Here is a 22,053-nt window from a genome sequence, read left to right as displayed (position 1 = left end):
CTGAAGTAATGTTAATATCTTAACAAGCAGTGCTTCTTGCGACTATTTCTTTTGTTTGTATGGGAATTTAAAAGCAAATCCGGGTTAATTGTTGTAATTTATCAGGAGTTAATTTGCACTTGGAAAATCGAAAGCGTACATAACTTACCTTGAAACAAACGTTTAACAGACCTAGATAATTTGATATTTGTAGTTATTATTTTAGCTTTTTCTATACTTGTGGTTATGAATTAGATGTATTCACTTGTTTTAACCATTTGTGATCTTACAAAACATTTGTTGTATTGCTAAAATGATATACTGTTTTTTGCATGTAGTGTAATGTTACTACCAATCAATGCAACTGTAGCCTATTTGAATTCTGCAAACGTATGACATCTGACCTCTACTGTAGATTTTATCTGAATTATATTAGATATTACAATAAAGTTTCCTTAGGTGATTGTGGATTTGCAATGCGTCCTTGACTTTTAACAACTGTGTCTAATCCACACAAGAACAAAGAACAGGTGTACAAGGCCATACAGATCCACTAGGAATGTGATTGAGATCATTGACAGGGATTTTGCCAAAACATATTTGTAATGTTGTCAAACTCCCCCCACACTTTATGTACAATGTACACTTTCACCTTCACACGTTTGTATGTATACAAAATGTTCTTATAATACTGTACGTGTTTGGCTACTTCTAATCATGTTGAGTTTATTTATAAACAAAATTGTGTATTGTATATTGGGTTAGGCCAGGAGTTTTATCATAATTTTAAAAGCATAATAAATATATAATGAAGTGTTAAATACAAGGTATACATGTATAACTGACAACTACAAACACAAATGGCACTTCAAATGTATTTATTCACAGCCTACAATCGTAAATGCATACAAAATTAGATGGTGACGTAAGAAAATAAATTACAACCAATATACATAGTTCGCTTACGGCATTTTTTTCTTTTTAAGCAAAAAAAAAATTCAAAATGGAAGAGTTGTATATACTAAACTGTGGCAAAATATCCCCCCAAATGAGAATAAATGACAAGTGGGGTCTAATTATTATTTATTTTTTAAATCCATGTCGTCCAATTTTTACCCACACAACAAATAATTTCAGCATTTTATATGTGAAGTGCTCTAAATAAATATACATTCTGCATGACAAAAAGCACAATTTTAAATTTTAAAAGTTTACAAATTATACACAGCATAGATATTCCCATTAGTTTTTATTTTCATTTGACTTCTGCTCACTGGTGGGAGAGCTGTTTCCCACTAATAGTTTCCATAACAGCAAATTGTGTCGTTTTGTTCTTGATCTCATAAACATGCATTTAGATTAATGAGTTCTCCTTATCTAGTCGTTGGTACAGGAAGTGATGTACATGACCGACGACAGTTAAGCTTTTTAACAAGAAACGCGTTCATTAACGACCTCATCGAGTCAATTTCAAAGCATTAATGGATTGATTTAATTAACACAATTCATGTGAAAATTACTTGCTACTAAAGCTCTTGTTACTATACCACGAGTTCGATACAATGACACTGGTTTCTGGAAATCCTGCCCATATCATAATACAGAATAACATCAAAATGTATGCTTCTGCATTTATTGAGTCAAGTTATTCAATTTTCATTTGTTATTCAATAAAGAATCACTTTCATTTTCACTTTTACATAATAGATGTTCACAATATTGCATTAGTTTAATCAACATGTTCGTTTTTATTATGGCCATGAAAGCTTCTCTGCAGTGGTTTTATGCATTAGTGCAGTATATCATTATTTGTGTTCATTTAAGTGTGTTAATCTGTTTTAATTATAAAAAAAGGATTAACCTTCCTGCTGCAGCCCCTTATAACTACTAATGAGCATAAAGCAATAAAACCATTGCTTATAAATCAATAGTCATGGGATTACCTGCATTACATTCTCTCATTTATAAATACCAGTAATCAAACCATAAAGGGCATTGATTAATTAAAGATTTTTGTAAAATATTCATTAGTTTATTTTAAAGTCTTTTTTAAATACAAAGAAACAGTAAAAACCATTGAGAAATGACATTACTGATAATACTGCAAGGATACAAATCATTAAGATTTGTAAAATAAGTAATACACATGCCAGTTTTTGCTCCTCTGCATTGATATGATCTGCATCATTTTCCATCATATAACTAGCATTTGTGCTTTACTCTTACTCTGTCACCATTTCTGCACTACAAAAGATATGCCCAGCTGTGTATCCAAATGTTGTATTCAAAAGTGTATTGTAGTATACAGGGTCGGGGGGGGGGGGGGGGGGGGGGGGGGGGAACTAGGGACTGGATTGTTATATGAGTATATCTATTAGCCAGGTTGCTTTGGCTACCTAGGATGAGTATGGGAAATAGTTAGGCGGGTGGGGTGTGGGATTGGGTTATGGTAACATGCATCGATGGAGTTAGAGGTAGATGAGGTTCAATAAATAGGAAAAGGGACAGGTGTATCGAACTGCAGGCTTGAACAGTGGAGAGACCAGTGCAGGTGTAATATTATTTTAAATAATATTCCTCCAGTATCATCCCATTCAAATCATGCACCATGGTGATTTAACTGTGCTCATCTCATCTATCTGATAGTCTCAGCACTTCTGTCTCAGAGATTTAGCAAAACTACAATAATGAATGCTGAAGCACCAAAACCCAGAAGCACTCAATATGGTTGGAAACACCATAAATGATTAAGGGAAATAAAAAGAGCAAGTTAAACTACATTTCATGCTTTATTACTTTTATACAAAAAAAAAAAAATTATATGCTTTATTAAAGTATGTTCAGAATTTATTTATTTATATATAGCTATTTTTAACATTCTCTAGGTGGTTTACTAAAGCTTCTCTTTGTCAAGGAAGAGTCTGCAAAGGCCATTGTTTAAAAGTTAAAGTACATGAAAATAGATTCTTCATTGTATTTATTTTTTGAGAAAGAGGTGAGCTTTGGATGGTTTTAATTAGTGTAGTGCCTTCGATCGTTCAGAAAGAAAGCAAAAACAAGAAATGGTGAAAAGGACAGGCAGAAAGAGACCCAACAGCTGGGTCTGGCTATAGTGGCTGGAAATAGAATACTGCATTCTCAAGGGAACAGTGGGGTTGGAGAGCTGAACTCTTCTGCAGGGAGTGTCTGGACATGGCCTACACTTTGAAGGAACATATTCCTGCTGGGAGTTTCCTGTGGATTCCAGGTTGTAAACAGAGAACAGTACATCACAGGGTTATAGCTTATCGAACTAGTCAATAAATCTTACTTGTCGTGGACTTGAATTTACTATGTAGATCTCACAAATATAGTTATGATACATGCACTTTAATTGAAAAAAAAAATTGATCAGGTACCATACCAGAAAGTAAGCTCTCTTTATGCATAGACTTTCATAGAATGTAAATTACTGTTTTCAATAATAGTTTTTTTGTTTGTTTGTTTTTAAACTGAAAATGTGAAGCCTTACATAGGAAATACAAGAGCACAGCAGGTGGGTTTGAACTACATAGTTATATTTGAACGGTGGTTTCTGGTCGTGTGTGTTTTATGAAAAGCTACTGTCATCAACACATCATTTACAATGTCAGTGTGCCAGGACTCTGGGTTGTAATGTAATACTAATAGTTTCACACAGATTTGTTGGGAAGTTTCACACAGATTTCAGCCCAATAGCACCAAAAATGACCAGAATGTGAAAATTGTTTGCAATTTCGGATTTTTATTTTTTTTTTTTTTTTTTTTTTTTTTTTTTTTTTTTTTATCTAAACATTAATGGATAACAGAAGGTGTTCTGATCTCCCCATGTTTTCATGCTTTAAAACAAATGTTGTCATTAATTAAATTTGAATTTGCTCAAGCATAAGACGGCAGCAATAATACAGCTACACTATTATTTTTTTATAAATGTGATTTTTTAGGTACCCATGATAGATGGTTGTGGCAAAGTGGCTAGTGGAGGGGAACAGGTATAGCGGTGATGCGATGCAGGAGTGACAGGCAGACAACAGTTTCCAGTGAAAAGGTGCTTTTATTTATAATCCAGGTCTGGTGACTGTAAAATAATAAATCCCCGGCGATACACAACCATGTGTAAAGCGCGGAGATAACAAAACAGGGCACAGTCCAGAACAAAAATGAACCCACGGTCACCAATCCTGGGTGAGTGCAGACGTGAGGGTGGGTGGTGAATACACAGATATGGTGGTGTGCAGGGGTGCTCCGGACAGTGCTGACCCTTTGCGACAGCTCCGGAGTAGTGCTCTAAATGTCTACAGTGAAACAAACACAGACAGTTAATAAACAAACACAACACGTAATCACAAAAACACTGCGAGTTCCACTCTCGCTCCTTCTTCCTCCAAACGTTCTACCCAAACGAAGGAAAAGATCAGCGTTACCCTGGCCCCTATATGTAATCCTGCATGATATCTAGGTAAATGGTTGCAGCTGCCTTATTACTTGCAGCTGCCTCTCGTTTACCTTTCAAATCAATATGGTTTTACAACAGAGTCTCGCTTCTTTCCAGGCTGACCCACTTCCCTGACCTGGAAACGAACTGTCAGGCCAGCCCTTCCAGATACTTCTCCTCTTGTTCTTTAGTGCCCTCACAGGTCGGGAGGAAGATTCATCACCAGAACTCATCTTTCCGTCACAATAGTGCTTAAGCTAGTGTACAAAGAATTGCCTCTTATTGGAGACAAACCAATCTAGGATAAAGCAATTAGCTCTCTGATGACCAATGACGAGGATAACAAAAGTAAACGTAAAGTCTGAAATGTTGAATAGATGGTGTCACGTAAAAAAACAACAAAAAAAACACTGAAGAGGTCTTTAAAAGCCTCATACTGTATGGTACGGACATATTTTAGTCAATTGTATGGCTTTTTAGCATGAGAAGACAGTTTACCCACCCCTTAAACTGGTACAATGTTTTAGATCCGCACTTCCTATAACATGTGGAATGTGCGTGCTACGTGCGTGCTGCGTCACATGATAATAACCGTGGAGAAAGAGTGACGAATTTCTAAGCTGCATGGAAACCTGGCCAGTGTGTATTATTAATGTGATACATTGTTGTATGCAAAGAAAAATAAACATATGGAGCAATATGCTTAGCAATTCAGATTTTTTTTTTTTGTTGACACAGGTGAAGTACTGTTATTGATTTTGGTGTAAGAAACATTGATATTTTAATTTGCATCCAATCGATCTTTGACCAGTGCAAGTAAGCATAGAGTCTGCTCCTAGGCAGTTTTTATACTTATGTGTGTGTTATTTCAACATCACTTCTTCCGATAGGGGGTTAAGTAATATTGTTAGAATAAGGCTCGCTTGTTCAATGCAGATATATTCGTTAACTTTTTTTTAACGTTTTACTTTCATGGTAAGCAAAACCAAACAGTTGTTTTATATAACTGAGCTAAATTAACAGGATTACCTTTTAAGGAAAATTACTTTAATAGATAGGATGACTGTACACCAAAACGTGTGACAAACTATTATTCATTCAAATAATTAGGCCATTTGAAAAGTACCCGTGATTTATAACTCTGACAGATATAGGTCAAAACTGTTATACTGAGACTTTACAGGGTGAGAAGGAAACGTTGGGAACGATGGCAGTTCTGATCCCAAAAGAATGGAAAGATTGACTGTCAATTTTCTTGATCTTGCAGTGACATACTGTGATTCTAGGTCAGACTCTTGAAAGTTTTTTTGTTGTTGTTTGTTTTGTTATATCACTTGTAACAAGAAAAAAAAAAAAACATGTAATAATCACTGTAGAGGTTTATGGGAAAGCAATTGAAATATACAACAAATGAAAATGACACTTAAGCCAGTAAGAGTACACATAAATATATTATTTATTCTTACCTCATCCCTTTTATCATCTTGGGGGTCCATTAAATATGAAAGACCACAGTGAGCAACAATGAATATTTGCTGCTAAGACAGCTTTTCGAAAATGTAGTGGAGATGTTGTAAACACATCTGCCCAATATTGGCTGTGCAATAAAGAAATATGATATTAATAGCTTTATTTATATGCTGTCAAGTTTAATCAATTCATTATGCTGTCACTGAGGTTTGCACTTGACTCTCCCTGGAGCTGAGCTTAGATGTGAAAAACTGAATTAAATCGATAGTTTGTTTAATTTGTTTAGTCACTCTGTACTTTCTTGTAATGTGTTTAACAAAATTACCATAGGTTGCACAATATTGGATGTTTTGTCAGTAATCAAATTTTACTATAAGTGTGTATTAGACAGTTAAAAAAAAGATTGATTGAAACATTTAAGATGGTAATTGTTTTGAGTTAAAACCTCAAACCTCAGACAGTTCCTCTCTGTTGGAGTGACGGCTACCAACATGACAAAACACCTTCTGTATCCGAGTTGATGCATAGCCCTGTGCTTACGTTACTTAGGAATTCTTTGGTCTTCATTCTGGATACCGGTTAAAAACAATAACAACAGCAATAATAATAATACAAATTAAAAAACAAATTATGACTATAAGCAGAGAATTCCCATTGGGAAAAAAAGTGATACTCAGAAAGGACAAAGAGATGAACAGTACAATATTTAAGCATAATTAAGAGGGCTTTATCGTCTGGTAAGGCCTGCCTCATGTTGTTGAATGTCCCGAGCCAGCGATAAAGCCCTCTAATGAGGATTCTATTGCTATTTTAAAATGGATAATTAAAAAAAAAAAAAAAATGACCAACTTTCCGACCCAGGAAATGAACTGTCAGGCCAGCCCATCCAAAGACTTCCCCTTTTGCTACTTAGCACCCTCACAGGTCGGGAGGGATATTTACAACCGGAACTCATTATATTTCTGTCACACACAGTTATTTGAACTATCCTGGTAGTGCTGTTTGTTCAGTAACTTGTTCACAGTGTGTGTTCATAAAGTTAAAGCCTCCTTCTCCTGGCTTTAGAGAAGAGATGCAACATGTCTGTGTTGTTTCTGTGATATACTTAAATAATAAATAAAGTCGCTGATAAAGCTGTTTGATTTCAGCTTGTCATTCAAACCATAGACTAGTTCCTATTGTGGTTACTGTATTGCTGCTGACAGCAAATGCTATTCTCCATTATTTGTTTTACTTTATTTGCTATACTAAATTTAAATAGATTGGACAGCAAGGAAGCAGAAAATAGCCTACATTCACAGAAAACATTCAGAACGGATTTATTTTTTTCAACAAGCAGAAAAGAGGTAAAATACACAAATACTTTATTTATGTATTCTCGGGTGGATTGATTTAGAACAGTGATTAAACAGTTTGGAAGATAACATTCGAGATCCTTTACTAGAAAGTTAAGCCCTCATATTGACCAATCAGGTTAAAGGAAACCTTTATGCTATTATGTTCAGGAAACAAAGTACTGTAAATTGCATCTCAAATGGTAAAAAGAAAAAGCACATTAGAGAGACACCTACTGTATGTTTAAATAAACCACAGATGGTAACATTCGCCTTTCTGGGTACGGATGAGCAATTCTGGTATTGCAAAAGAGCTGTTGGTATAAATGTTTCAGTGCTTCAATACAGGATCAGTGTACAGGTGGTTGTCACTCTGATCGTGCGCCAGATGTATCCCCAGAAGCACCCATTTTAAATGAAGATTATTTGGTAAAGGTTAAAGTTGTGTGTATAGTAAATGTAAGGAAGTCAGTTTTTTGTTTTTCTCTAAACAGCTGTGTATGTAATGTGTTTCTACTAGTGATGCTCTAATCATCCTTATTAATATCACTTGTCCTTGGGAAAAATATCTTTTAGGATAAGATATTGTACAAACAAAATGTTGTGCTAATTGAGTACCAGTATCAGTGTGTTCCACAGATGTCCGGGAATCATCGATTTTTAATGCTATAGTAGCACGTGTCTGATTGTAGCTGTGACTAGTCATGCTAGCCCCAGGCCTTGTCTTCAGTGGAATCTCCAGCCAGCTGGAAATGAGTCATGCACTTGCATAATTGTTACTTTATAAATTCCTGTGGTTTGCTGTGTTTTACAGGGGTTAGTTTGGCTAGGATGGAAGTGGTATAATACTGAACTCTAGGCTGTGACATTGATAATTATCGGGGTGGAAATCAGAGAAGTTCAATAGCAGAGCTATTGAGCAGCAGTGACTATTGCGTTTTCATTTTTTCTGTATGTAGGTGGCAACGCCCAACCCCAGTTTTTCTGACAGTTTACATTATTCTCCAAGACTACATACACATGTAGTAGAGCACATAGTTAGTCATTATACAAAACATATTTTCTCTATTTAAAATGACATTATATGCACTCTCCTATTTATAACACAGAAAATAAACATGTCAGATATAAACTCTGTAGGCATATATTTATTGTAAAATGAATTATGCCTAATTTGTCAGCAAGCCCTTTACAAACAGAACATCATTAAGACCAGAGTGGCTTATCCAAGGCCGGTGCATCTTTTTTTTTCCCTCTTAGCTATTAATCTTGTTGAGTCTAAACTTTTTAAAAATAGGTTTCAATGAACCAAGGCCGAATTCTTAAACCACATAACATGAATGACAAGTTTATAAGTGAATTATTAACATTTGCAAACCCTGTAAATTATACAATTGATGTTGCTGCAGTTCACCAATATCTACAGTATTAATATGCAATTAGCACACATCCATTACCCAGATAGACTTCAGTCGTGTTGTACCGCTGTTGTATTAAGAATAAAATCAATCCCCATTATATATATTTAACAAATTAATGCACTTACTCGTTACACGTGATTTCTGACTCCGTCACCAGTTTTCTGATACAACGCCCATCTCTTCAATGTTACAATGTACTTGTTTATCTGTCACAGCCCGTGTTTTTGTTTTTTTTTGTCTTTATTGTGCTGTTACACACCGCTTCCTCCAGTTTCACATGACAAAAATGCAGCAAAAACAAAGTGAATGAGACAAGCTATGGCAAAGTAAAAGTTAATCATTGAACAGTTTGAGATACTGTGATGCATTTATTTTTAAATCTGTGATCTTTAGTTGCTTTTGTGCATTTTCATTTGCAAGTAAACTGTGACATTAAGGCCTTATTGATCTAATTCTAAACACTGACTTTGGATACTGTTTTAATTCTGGAAACAGTGTTGTTTTTTTATTATTTTATACTTTTGCTTTTTACATTGTATGCAGTTCTTTGCATGGATAACATTTTGATTTCATTTTGCTGTTGGGTCATTAACAGGGAATTTTACATATTGCTACAATACCTACCGGATTTAAAAGTACATACTGTATTACAGTCCACATGTCGTCTCTTTTTGCAAGTGGTCTTTTCAGAATCATATCATTCTGAATTAATACTTCTTCTGTTGAAGATATAGTACTTTACCAACAAAACCAACTACAGTACATCTAAAAAGAAACCTATTTATTTTAAAATACGGTCCTTTCAGCTTTGTAATTTTTTTGTGTTCCCTGAAAAAACAGAAAACAGTTGGAACTGGCCAAAATGAAATAATTAAATATGTGTCACATGCGTTTAACCGTCACTGAAATAAAAATGTTATAGGGTCTGATATGTGAGTGCTGAGTGTAGTTCCAAATACATTGACGTTAATGGTGAAATAACAATATTTCAAACATCTTGGTATCTGTTCAATTGATTTAAATGGTGCCATATTTAAATATTGCCATTGTTTAAATCATAACAAAAAGGTAACTTTGAGAAAACCAGCATCTCTAACAGTGTGTATGAGTCTCAAGTGTATTTTTGTCTTTAAAAGTAAGTAAAATATTGAATTGGTGGCAGAATTCAGATCGGCCACTTTTTAGAACAACTGTAATATGAGATCTTTATAGATGTACAAGATCATAATGTGGAGTTAATGTCACCATCATTTTAAAGAGACACTGCTTAATGATTAATGATGCTGAAGTTGTTCAAGGGTAGCACATATGTAATGAAAATAGTGGTTATATATTTACTGCTTTTGATAGGATCATACTACAATTTAGAAAATAACAGAAAATACCATCTGAAAAAAAGGGAATTCAATATAATTGCTGTATGCCTTTTAATTGAACCAGGACTGAAATTCTACTAATTTCCATACTGTAATCCAACTTGTTAAGTTAATTATTTCCCCTCAATTAATTGTCAGATCAGCTACCTGGAAGTGGGCTCTATTCACCACCGGCAGTATGAAATTTAGTTCATTAAATTCTCAAAGGCCTAAAATATCAAGCTAGGCCCCAGTGGAAAATTCTTCTGTACAAAAGTAATTACAGTACACAAACTAGAATTTAATATATTGAGACACAAAAAAATCACTATAGTGTATAATATATTAGACATTAAAATAAATTGGAGTGGTGGGGTCCTTATATGTAGTTGTTTTAGACACCTGGCATAGAGGTTAGACAGAAGCAACTGAACCTCATAAGTTGGGTTAGTCTTATATTTTGTGGGGTCTGTCAAAAAAGAAATAGATACTCAAGTGCTTTGCTTTCCTCTTTCCACGCAGAGAACAGCCCACAGAGATCTACCAACCTATTTAAATTACTTAGACAAATTAACACCTGAGTTTCATGATTCTTGCCTCAGGGGCATTGACAATCAGTAGTGGCTTTATAAACCAGTTTTGTATTATTAAAAGAAATGACTGTAATTGAGTATTAGAATAATCAAAGCTATCCAAAGACTTTACAAATTGCATTAGAGCCATATAAACTAGAGGTGGATGTGCCATCTTTGACTCACAACAGATTGCTGCTTTTAATATTTACTCTTAATATTTTAGCTTGAAGACTATTCAAAGTACCTTATTAAAGATGTCAAGGAAATTCATGGTTAAATTAATTTTAATACGAACATTTCTCAGATATTTAATTCTAGGCCACAAACTGTGTTAACGCTTTGAAGCTCGCCTTCCAAAATGCTATCTGATTGTCTGGCCTCCTAAGGTGTCATAAAACTTATCAAGCAAGTTATAGTGATGATGCAGTTGTACCATTACTGTGTTAAAAGTTAGATAAAATGCTTTAAGAATCATTTTTAATTACATAACTTGTGGACACAAGTTTAATAGTTATTTTAAGTGTCCCAATAAATCTGAAGGGTTTATTGTGTCGTAAATGAATATTATAAACTAATAACTATTTTTAAATATTATCCTTTGATTGTGTTACAATGTGTTTTATATGCTTGTAATCGTAATTTTGTATAGAGAATGAAACTGAAATGTGTATGCTTCTCTAATGAGTGTAACTAAAGTTATACTGAATAGGAGGTTTAAATGATAAATGTAAAATACTTTAATAACGAAATAAGCAGATACATTCCATTTCTAACACTCTTTTTGTATGACACGCAAATGTCTATCAAATACTGTGAACCAATAGAAGGACCGACAAGGATTTGTTTACAGTACAAGGGAACACCTATATATCATGTTATTTAAACTCAAAATAAGGATTTTCATTCTCTCTGGGCTCTCTCTGGATTCTCACTGGATTTGTGGTTTCTTCAAAACATCTCATCGCTCTCAAGTCATGAAACTCTGAAGTTCTTCAACGAAGATGCAATGATGTAATTTTCAAAGCTGTCCCAGAGAAGATAGACTCCCTCTGGAACAACGAAAGCTTTGGCCTACAGACTACACGGAGATACCGCACTATGCTGCTGCATAACTAATTTCTACAGAGAGGACAACCTTCTTAAGAGGACTTTGTTTTAAACATTGCACCAACAGAATAAGTATCAAACTTATATTGTATAATTACAAGTAACTGAACTGAAGCCATGCTTTGGAAATCATCACAATACCTAATGTGCGTCTATTCAACTAGATGATGAACATTGTACATGCGTACTTAGCCAAGTGGAAGCTAGCACATGTATATGTAATGCATGACTCAGCCAAGCAATGCATGATGAACTATTAAGACTGCTTCACTTCTTTTTGTCTTATAACAAATAGACATGTTTGATTGATTTGAAATACTTAAACATGCATAATATTAATTGTTGATCTCTTTTCATCATGAATCAAGGGATAATCAAGCCAGAATCGTTAGTTCTTATCGAGGTATTGTGTTTATTATGGTTAATTATTACATTATGAGCTATAATGGTTATTTTCTTTAATGGTAATTGGTGAGGACACAGTTGTGACATAAACACTAGATATACAATGTAAATATGCACGACAAAGCCCCCAGTTTTCATTCAACAGCACATGTTTATATGTATTGATCTATTTCTTGTTTATCTCACTGAACTTTTTAGACAAAAAGGCAAATTCAACCATGGTAAACAATTTAACTTTGCTAAGCACTTAGCAGAAAAATGTAACCCTGTATACAATACCTTTACTTTATACTGTTTTCTTTACACTGTTTGTGATCCCTTGCTTTTACTATAGACATTATATATCAATTATCCAAACTGACTTCAAAGTAAACTCCTGTCATTTCTTTACTACTCCACAACTGGCATTTTATACCAAAGGCTTTTCTTACTAGATAAAATGACAGTCTTCGGCATGAGCCATCATGTTTAATATAGGTGCAGATCCAATTTATCAACAGAATGTAATTGTCATTATTAAGGACACTACATCTACAATACACTACACTACAATATAACATAATATGCTATGTAAAAACATAATATATGCAATATAACTTGCCCCCACCAATAATTATTATATATATATATTTTTTTCATCTGTAGGCTAAATACAGTAATGTGTACAAATAAGCTTCAAATAAATAAAGAAATATAACCATTAGATCAATACCAATTGCAATGAACCAAGAGAGGCAATATGCAGGATGATTCTGTGGTTCTACCCAATTATCTGGTTACTTCTCAACTAGATGGAACACTGTTGGATACAATCCAGGAAAATATAAATGTATTTTGTCATGTCTGCAATTTAACCCACACAGACAGGTACGGAGACTTTGGTACAGCAAAGCATAGTTGGTGCTATGCAAATCAAACACACGGAAATCTATCTTGCAGAATAAAATAATGCAAAGAAGTATGTTTTTGACCTTGATTTCCCTTTCATTAAAATGGTGGGGATTATTAGAATCTTGCTGTTTGGGATTCTGTGCCTCAGCACTGCTTGTTGATTCATTTTATTTCATAATCTTCCAGCTCAGTCATTTTTGAATACCATAAGGTAACTATGTATTGATGATTTCCCATTTCAGAAAAAAAATGACAGATGATTTAGACACAGTGGCATAACTGGTTTCAAAAGTGTACGTGTGTGTGTGTTTGTGTGTGTGTGTGTGTGGGGGGGCAGTTTCTGAAGTTGGGGCTGCATGAAGATTATTCTATCTGAAATAATGTAACAAAACATTGCATCCCTTGTATGTCTAATTAAAAGATCCAAAGACATTCCTGCGGCAATCATTCAAAACAATACGTTGTTGACACAATGTTGTCATGAGTGATGAGTGTGGCAAATAAGCCATTATTCAGTCGCTTCTGAGTCATGGAATTACGAAGCTATGATTTAGTATTCAAAAAGCACTGAAGCTCCGCTCAGATCAGAGCTTGGATCCAGGGTCAGCTACCTTTAGTACAACCGGCCCCTGAGGTAACGTTTAGCGCTAGAGCAAGTGTGGCAATATGCAGATTTAATGAGAGAAATGATAATTGCCCTTGAAATATAATTCTAGAAATGTTGAGGTTTCCCCACAATTAAAATATTTAAGATAAATACAGTTTTGCTATTAAAATGATGCTAGTATTGTATAATAAAAAGGTGTTTTTAAAAAGTATTTATTCAGCTTCCAGCTACTTAAAATATGCAGATGTAGCTTGAACCTCAAGCCACAGTGTATCGACAATAATGTAAATCACACCAAGTTCCAGGCAATGAGTTTCAAACTTTAAACATGTTCCTGTTTACAGATAATCAAAAAGAACTCAACTTTACTATGATGAATACGATAATGTTTGTTGTGGTAATTTATTTATTAGTTAAAAAATGTTTAGTAAAATGTGACCAACAGTGAACTTTTGGAACATTGATAAATAGAGATGCGAGAGTCTTTGCTATGTGTTTAAACACGCAAGATAATTTAGTTATTGGTAATGTATTTAGTTTTTATTGATGTCTATATGTATTTGCACTAGGCATACATGTCATTTTGCTGTTTTAAGTTCACTGTTTCAATTTAAAATGAAAAGTTTCACTGTAAATAGACTGAAACCTCAGTGTGATAACAAACTTAAACCATTTCCCTGTGTTTTTATTGGATACATCAACGTAGTGCATCCTCCTTTATTTCCATCCATTTGCCATTTGACCCCCAACATATCTCAGGCTGTATACAAATTTGTCAGCCGGGATATTTAAACTCCGTGCCATGTATGTTCACTTCTTATTGGCCAGTTTCCCTAGTTAAGGTATGTGCAGCTCCAGGATCAGATCAACATTACGGATCAATGGAGCCTGATCCAGATGGTAGTAGTAAAACACCATCTCATGATCCGGCTCCAGTGATCCCATTTTTCTTCCCATTGACTTCTATACTGACTAGAGTTTATACCAATAAATTATTGTGAAATAAGTTTTAGTACTCCTGAAAGTGAGAGGGACATGTCCCCCACACCCTCTGTGTAAATTACATCTATGTTTAGGCAAATGTTAAACAAGCTACACATACAAGTATGGCCTATTCTCCTGAGTTGGGTAAACAGACTTAGGGTTTTTATGTCTGTATCTGTGCAAAGGGAGTCGGGGACCTCCAACATTAGCATTGCCATCCCCAGTGAAAATTCTCATCTGAGATTTGACACAATCTGCTACAGTCTGAATACCATTACATCTGCAATGTCTACAGTATACAATGTAGAAAGGGTTTGGGCCCTGAAAAGTTTACTTGTGCTTTAACCAGCATACAGTAATTATTTTTAGAGAAGGAATATAATCTCCTTATTTTAAAAAGTTGGCCTTATTTTAACCATTCACAAAAAATTGTCAGAAATTTGTAACATTTTTTTAAAAGTTGACGTGTACAAAAATGACCTCTTCACTTTGAATGAACTATTACATTTGGTGTGACTGTTTGAAATGAATTGTACAGTATCTACATTTGATTCGGTCAATTCATGAGATTCTTTAGAATTGTGCTGATGAAGAGGGCACTTAATGCATGAACAAGTCAAGGTATACATTTAGCCTTATCATGTAATGGCCCATACTTAGGTACTTAAAAAAAAAAAAAAATTTGAAAGAAAAATTCTAGCTGCTTATTAAGTGATCACAAGGAAATCCTCGATGTTATGAAGAACACTCATTAAAATATTCAATAAAACAAATCCACTGTTATGAAACAATGGAATGCTATAAATATTATAGCTAGGGCTCCTGATTTTTGGTTTTAACCGATAAAAAACAATAAAACCCCTGATATAAAAAAAAAAAGAAATTGGTGGCTAGCCAATAAACACCGGAAAACAGAGGAAAAACACAGAAAATAGTTAATTCAAGTTGACTTCCCCCCTTTCCCATTTAAAAAACCAAAACTACTAGTACTAATTCCGAGTTAGTGCGGGTCGTAAGCTTGCGTTGATTAAGTCCCTGCCCTTTGTACACACCGCCCGTCGCTACTACCGATTGGATGGTTTTGTGAGATCCTCAGATCGGCCCTGCCAGGGTTGTTTGCATCCCTGATGGAGTGCCGAGAAGACGATCAAACTAGAGGAAGTAAAAGTTTTACAATGTTTTCCAACTTAAATGTGCAAATACTGTTGAGTTACTACACATATTTTGACAGAAAACTGTCCCAAGCATACAGTATATAAAAAGCAAAAGCCCCTAGCTACAATTAAACAAAAAAAGTCATATTTACGTACATCTCTACCCGTCTTTAAAATTATTTAAAAACAAAACCTAATGTAGCAGTCCCAGGGAACTATGTGACTGATTCTAGGTGTGACCAGTTGCTCAGACGCGTGGTTGCTTGCTGTGATGTCAGTCCTTTATGGGATGCAGATGCGAGAGGATAGATAGAGAAGCCAAGCGAGAGTGACAGACATCAGAATGGAGCACACCGTGAATAGGATCAATAGTGGCGATAAAAACTGTTCTGGAGCTCTGTTTTGCAGACTGCTCAGAATACAATGTAGGGATGTTGACCTTAGTCCGGTGCCAGGGACTTTTTCTGCTGAGTTTAGTAAAAGTCACAGAGGGGTTGTTTCAACAAGCCATGGCCTCCACACTCAGATTTGTGTGTGGTCAGAGAATGTTAATGATAAAATAGTGAGTTGACAGTCTAAAAAGCTTGCAGTAATATGCTGTTTTAATAAATTGTGAGCCCGAAGCGGTCACGTTCTTCTGAAATATTGGTGCTTTGAGTTGGTATAAATGATATCTGAAGAACAGAGGTTGTTAACAACCTGCCATCTGATTGCAAATCAGAGACATTGAAATTGGACAAAGTAAGCAATCATCCACTTAGATACAATCTTCACATGTTTTAGTGATTTCATTTTGTAATCATTTTGTATTGACTATTATATTACATCAGATTTTTCTTTTATTATGATACGACGAAACAGAAACCAAATGTAGACGATAGTCTAATCATTATTAATGCTCTAGCTACATTTTTTGCATTTCCTTGCAGTTTTTCTTTTTTTTTTTTACCCAGGGGATGAAGGGTAATGGTCCATGTACAGTAGGTTCATAAATTGCAACAATACATTAAGTGATGATTAATCATTATTTTCAATAAATCATAATACATTTTCATCTAGTCAATAATAGTTTTATTCAATATTACAGAAATTTGAATTACAGAAATAATAATAACTTGATTTTTAAAGAGATTATTATTATTATGGGAACTATAAGAGAATATATTAAGGAATAAGACTTACAGTAACACTGCTATTGAGAAATGTTGTCCTGAAAAAAGTATAAATATATATGATATATATATATATATATATATATATATATATATATATATATATATATATATATATATATATATATATATGTGTGTGTGTGTGTGTGTGAGGGAAACAAAAAAGTGAGAAGTTTGTATGGTTTCTGAAGTACTTTATAATGTTCCCCAGAGTGTTCTGAAAAAAGGACACCATTTCCAAGATGCTACTGTAAAAAAAATGTTTTTTTTTTGTGAATTTTTTATAGGAAGAGAGTCAACTACAGCCAAAAAATGCCTGTTCCTGGGGGATCATCCCACTCAAAAATGCTTCCCCAGTTTTGTAAAGTTCCCCAGAGTGTTCTGAAAAAATGACACCATTTCTAAGACCCCACTGTAAAAAATAGATTTTAAGTGAATTTTTATAGGAAGAGAGTCAACTGCAGCCAAAAAACACCTGGTCCTGGGGGAGTATCCCACTGAAAAAGGCTTGGTCCATTTTTATGTATGAAACCAGCACATTGTTTTCCATGCCTCTAAATTCTGTCATGGGACCTCTTTCAATAGTGCAGGACTGAAATATGTACATATGTTCTTATCCATTTTAATACATACATTAATACATACGTTTACCATAATGTGTGGAACTTTTGCATAAGAAAATGTGAGCCATATGAAGTGATGGTAATACATATTACAGGTAAGCTTTGCTGGAATTAAATTGTTGTTTATTCTAGAAATTCATAGGACAGGAGCAAGGGCTGCAAGGAGTAAGCTGGGACTAGAATAGGAATTATGTGCTTTCGACTTTAAGAAGATGACATGCTTTCCCCTTGGCTCGTGGAGAGCCGTCCTGATGGAGTTGAGGTCTTCAAGGCTGGGAAGCAAGTGTATATTCCCCCAAGGGAAAAATTAAGAGAAGGACAACAGATACAGTTAAGAAGACCAGAAGTTGCCCGGACTAACAAGTAATGCCTACACTTAGGGAGATTGGCATGGTAGACCTCCAAAACAGAGCCATGTGGGGTGACAGGATTTGTGAAAGTGAGAAGGAAATGAACTTGCAAAGGGGCCAGAGAGGAACACTGTCATAGATGAAAGCAAGTTGTTAGTAAAGTACAGGGTTTCCCCTGGCTCAGGGAGAGCCACCCTATCAGAGGTGAGCCTGAACTGATCAGCTGCCAAGGCTGGAGCATGTATGAGTATTTGTATTTATTTATTTTTTTTATTAAAGAAGACCCCACCTGGAGGGTGGGGGGGGTGGAGGGTTGGAACACCACCAGGTGGCCACCGGTTTGAGATCATAAGAACATAAGAACATAAGAAAGTTTACAAACGAGAGGAGGCCATTCGGCCCATCTTGCTCGTTTGGTTGTTAGTAGCTTATTGATCCCAAAATCTCATCAAGCAGCTTCTTGAAGGATCCCAGGGTGTCAGCTTCAACAACATTACTGGGGAGTTGATTCCAGACCCTCACAATTCTCTGTGTAAAAAAGTGTCTCCTATTTTCTGTTCTGAATGCCCCTTTTTCTAAACTCCATTTGTGACCCCTGGTCCTTGTTTCTTTTTTCAGGTTGAAAAAGTCCCTTGGGTCGACACTGTCAATACCTTTTAGAATTTTGAATGCTTGAATTAGGTCGCCACGTAGTCTTCTTTGTTCAAGACTGAACAGATTCAATTCTTTTAGCCTGTCTGCATATGACATGCCTTTTAAGCCCGGAATAATTCTGGTCGCTCTTCTTTGCACTCTTTCTAGAGCAGCAATATTTTTTTTATAGTGAGGTGACCAGAACTGCACACAATATTCAAGATGAGGTCTTACTAGTGCATTGTACAGTTTTAACATTACTTCCCTTGATTTAAATTCAACACTTTTCACAATGTATCCAAGCATCTTGTTAGCCTTTTTTATAGCTTCCCCACATTGTCTAGATGAAGACATTTCTGAGTCAACAAAAACTCCTAGGTCTTTTTCATAGATTCCTTCTCCAATTTCAGTATCTCCCATATGATATTTATAATGTACATTTTTATTTCCTGCGTGCAGTACCTTACACTTTTCTCTATTAAATGTCATTTGCCATGTGTCTGCCCAGTTCTGAATCTTGTCTAGATCATTTTGAATGACCTTTGCTGCTGCAACAGTGTTTGCCACTCCTCCTACTTTTGTGTCGTCTGCAAATTTAACAAGTTTGCTTACTATACCAGAATCTAAATCATTAATGTAGATTAGGAATAGCAGAGGACCTAATACTGATCCCTGTGGTACACCGCTGGTTACCACACTCCATTCTGAGGTTTTTCCTCTAATCAGTACTTTCTGTTTTCTACATGTTAACCACTCCCTAATCCATGTACATGTGTTTCCTTGAATCCCAACTGCGTTCAGTTTGAGAATTAATCTTTTGTGCGGGACTTTGTCAAAAGCTTTCTGGAAATCTAAATAAACCATGTCATATGCTTTGCAATTATCCATTATCGATGTTGCATCCTCAAAAAAATCAAGCAAGTTAGTTAGACACGATCTCCCTTTCCTAAAACCATGCTGACTGTCTCCCAGTACCCTGTTACCATATAGGTAATTTTCCATTTTGGATCTTATTATAGTTTCCATAAGTTTGCATATAATAGAAGTCAGGCTTACTGGTCTGTAGTTACCTGGTTCAGTTTTGTTTCCCTTTTTGTGGATCGGTATTACGTTTGCAATTTTCCAGTCTGTCGGTACCACCCCTGTGTCAAGAGACTGCTGCATGATCTTGGTTAGCGGTTTGTAAATAACTTCTTTCATTTCTTTGAGTACTACTGGGAGGATCTCATCCGGCCCAGGGGATTTGTTTATTTTAAGAGCTCCTAGTCCCTTTAACACTTCTGCCTCAGTTATGCTAAAGTTATTTAAAACTGGATAGGAACTGGATGACATGTGGGGCATGTTGTCAGTATCTTCCTTTGTAAAAACTTGTGAAAAGTAATCATTTAATATATTTGCTATTTTTTTTTTCTTCATCTACGATTTTGCCATTTGTATCTCTTAAACATTTAATCTCCTCTTTGAATGTTCTCTTGCTGTTGTAATATTGGAAAAACATTTTGGAATTGGTTTTAGCTCCCTTAGCAATGTTTAATTCCATTTCTCTCTTGGCCTTTCTAACTTCCTTTTTGACTTGCGTTTGCAGGCCTGTGTACTCTTTCTGCGTACTTTCTTTTTGGTCCTTTTTTAATGCTCTGTAAAGTGCCTTTTTTCGCTGAATATTTTTTTTAATTGATCTATTAAACCATTTTGGCAATTTAGTTTTACATTTAGATTTGTCTACTTTAGGGATATAATTGTTTTGCGCCTCTAGTACTACATTTTTGAAGAACAACCATCCTTCTTCTGTGGGTGTTTTCTCTATTTTACTCCAATCTACTTCTGTTAGTCTCTGTTTCATACCTTCATAGTTTGCTTTTCTAAAATTGTAAACCTTAGCTTTAGTCTTTACTTTTGGGGTTTTAAAAAACACTTCAAATGAGACCATGTTGTGGTCTGAGTTTGCCAATGGTTCTCTGACCTCTGTTTTAGTTATTCTATCTTCGTTATTTGAAAAGACTAAATCAAGGCATGCCTCCCCTCTAGTGGGTGCCTTGACAAATTGTGTTAGGAAGCAGTCATTTGTCATTTCCACCATTTCTATTTCATCCTTCGCGCTACCCACCGGGTTTTCCCATTTTATTTGGGGGAAGTTGAAATCCCCCATTAGTATGGCTTCTCCTTTGCTACACACATTTCTAATGTCATTGTATAACAGATTATTGTGCTCACCGTCTGAATCTATCAAATAGATATCAGAGAGAGACTGCTATCTGATAAGATACTGGTTAACATTTACTTTGGATGCTGAGGTTGCTCCACCTATACAAAGGAAAGGGCGGGGGGGGGGGGGGGGGGGCTAGATTGAGAGTTCCAGGGGGAGGTGCAGTTTGTCTTTTGTGTGAATGTGGAACAATATAATTACTTCCTGGTTGAAAGGAGAAGGGGAAACCTGATTTTTTGCTTGCAGAAAGTAATGAAGGAGGACCAGCCATTTCCAACAGGCTCCAAAATTAAATGCATAGAGAATCCAATCAGCCATATGAGGTAGAGATGCATGGCCTAATAGATATCAGTTACTGAAGAGCGAATGGGTTTCACCACCAAGACTGCATATGTGAAGAAAACAGCAGTTTGGTTTAGCAGAATGAAGAATTAAAGTTATTTCATAATTGTTTGGTTGCACAAGGGGAGCAGGTGGATGGCGCGAGGCAGAAAGCAGACCAGATGGTTGATTAGGAGGAGCAAGTGGAGCAGCTGTGTAAACTTGAGCAGACGTGATGAGATTGCGCGCTGTGATGAGATTGGGAAATCTATGAATTTAGTTATCAGATTGCGAGGAGGCGGTTCCTAAAGGGAAGAGAGAATGATCAATGATCTGGAAGAATTAGAGTCAGTGACTGTGTGTGAGTGAGTGAGTGAGTAGTGGCGCTAGGAATAATGCAGATCCATAGCAAAAGCACAAAGCAACAAGGTGTAGCGGAGCATCAAAATAACTATGTTCGCCAAAATCTGTAATGACTGGAGAATTTCACTTTTGGGACATGGGAGATCCCAAGTGGCTTCAGTTGGGAGTTCACAGCTACTGCTGAAGGAGAGAAAAAATATTGCTGAATGAATTGCCTGGCCAAGGTGCTGCAGATTGCATAGGGACACTGTAAGATAGAACAATATGATATGAGTAGGGCCCTGTGAAAAAATTTAACTTTGTGGCGGAGTGTCCCGCCCCCTTTATGTTTAAGTGTTTTATGTTGATTGTAGTGTGTTAATGTTGGTGTTTATAAATATAATATAAATATGGGTTACGAGCACAAGTGTTTAAAATGTATATTTGTATACAGCCCCTGCTCCTGGCCCCTGAACAACACTTAATGGTTACAATAAAAAAGGGCCTTCCCTCAGTTTAACTAAATAGCTGTGGTTATTTCTTATAGAAAGTGGTTGACTGATTTGGCATAAAATGGGAATCCAGCTTTCTGCATTAATAGATCAAGGGAGTGTGCTATAGTATGTCATTACCAGAATGCAAGCACCTGTTTTGTGCAGAGAGGCACTTAAGAA

The sequence above is a fragment of the Polyodon spathula genome, chromosome 8, assembly GCF_017654505.1.
Source record: "Polyodon spathula isolate WHYD16114869_AA chromosome 8, ASM1765450v1, whole genome shotgun sequence".
Taxonomy (NCBI): Eukaryota; Metazoa; Chordata; class Actinopteri; order Acipenseriformes; family Polyodontidae; genus Polyodon; species Polyodon spathula.
The sequence above is the reverse complement of the archived record's forward strand: the minus strand, read 5'-3'. Positions refer to the sequence as shown.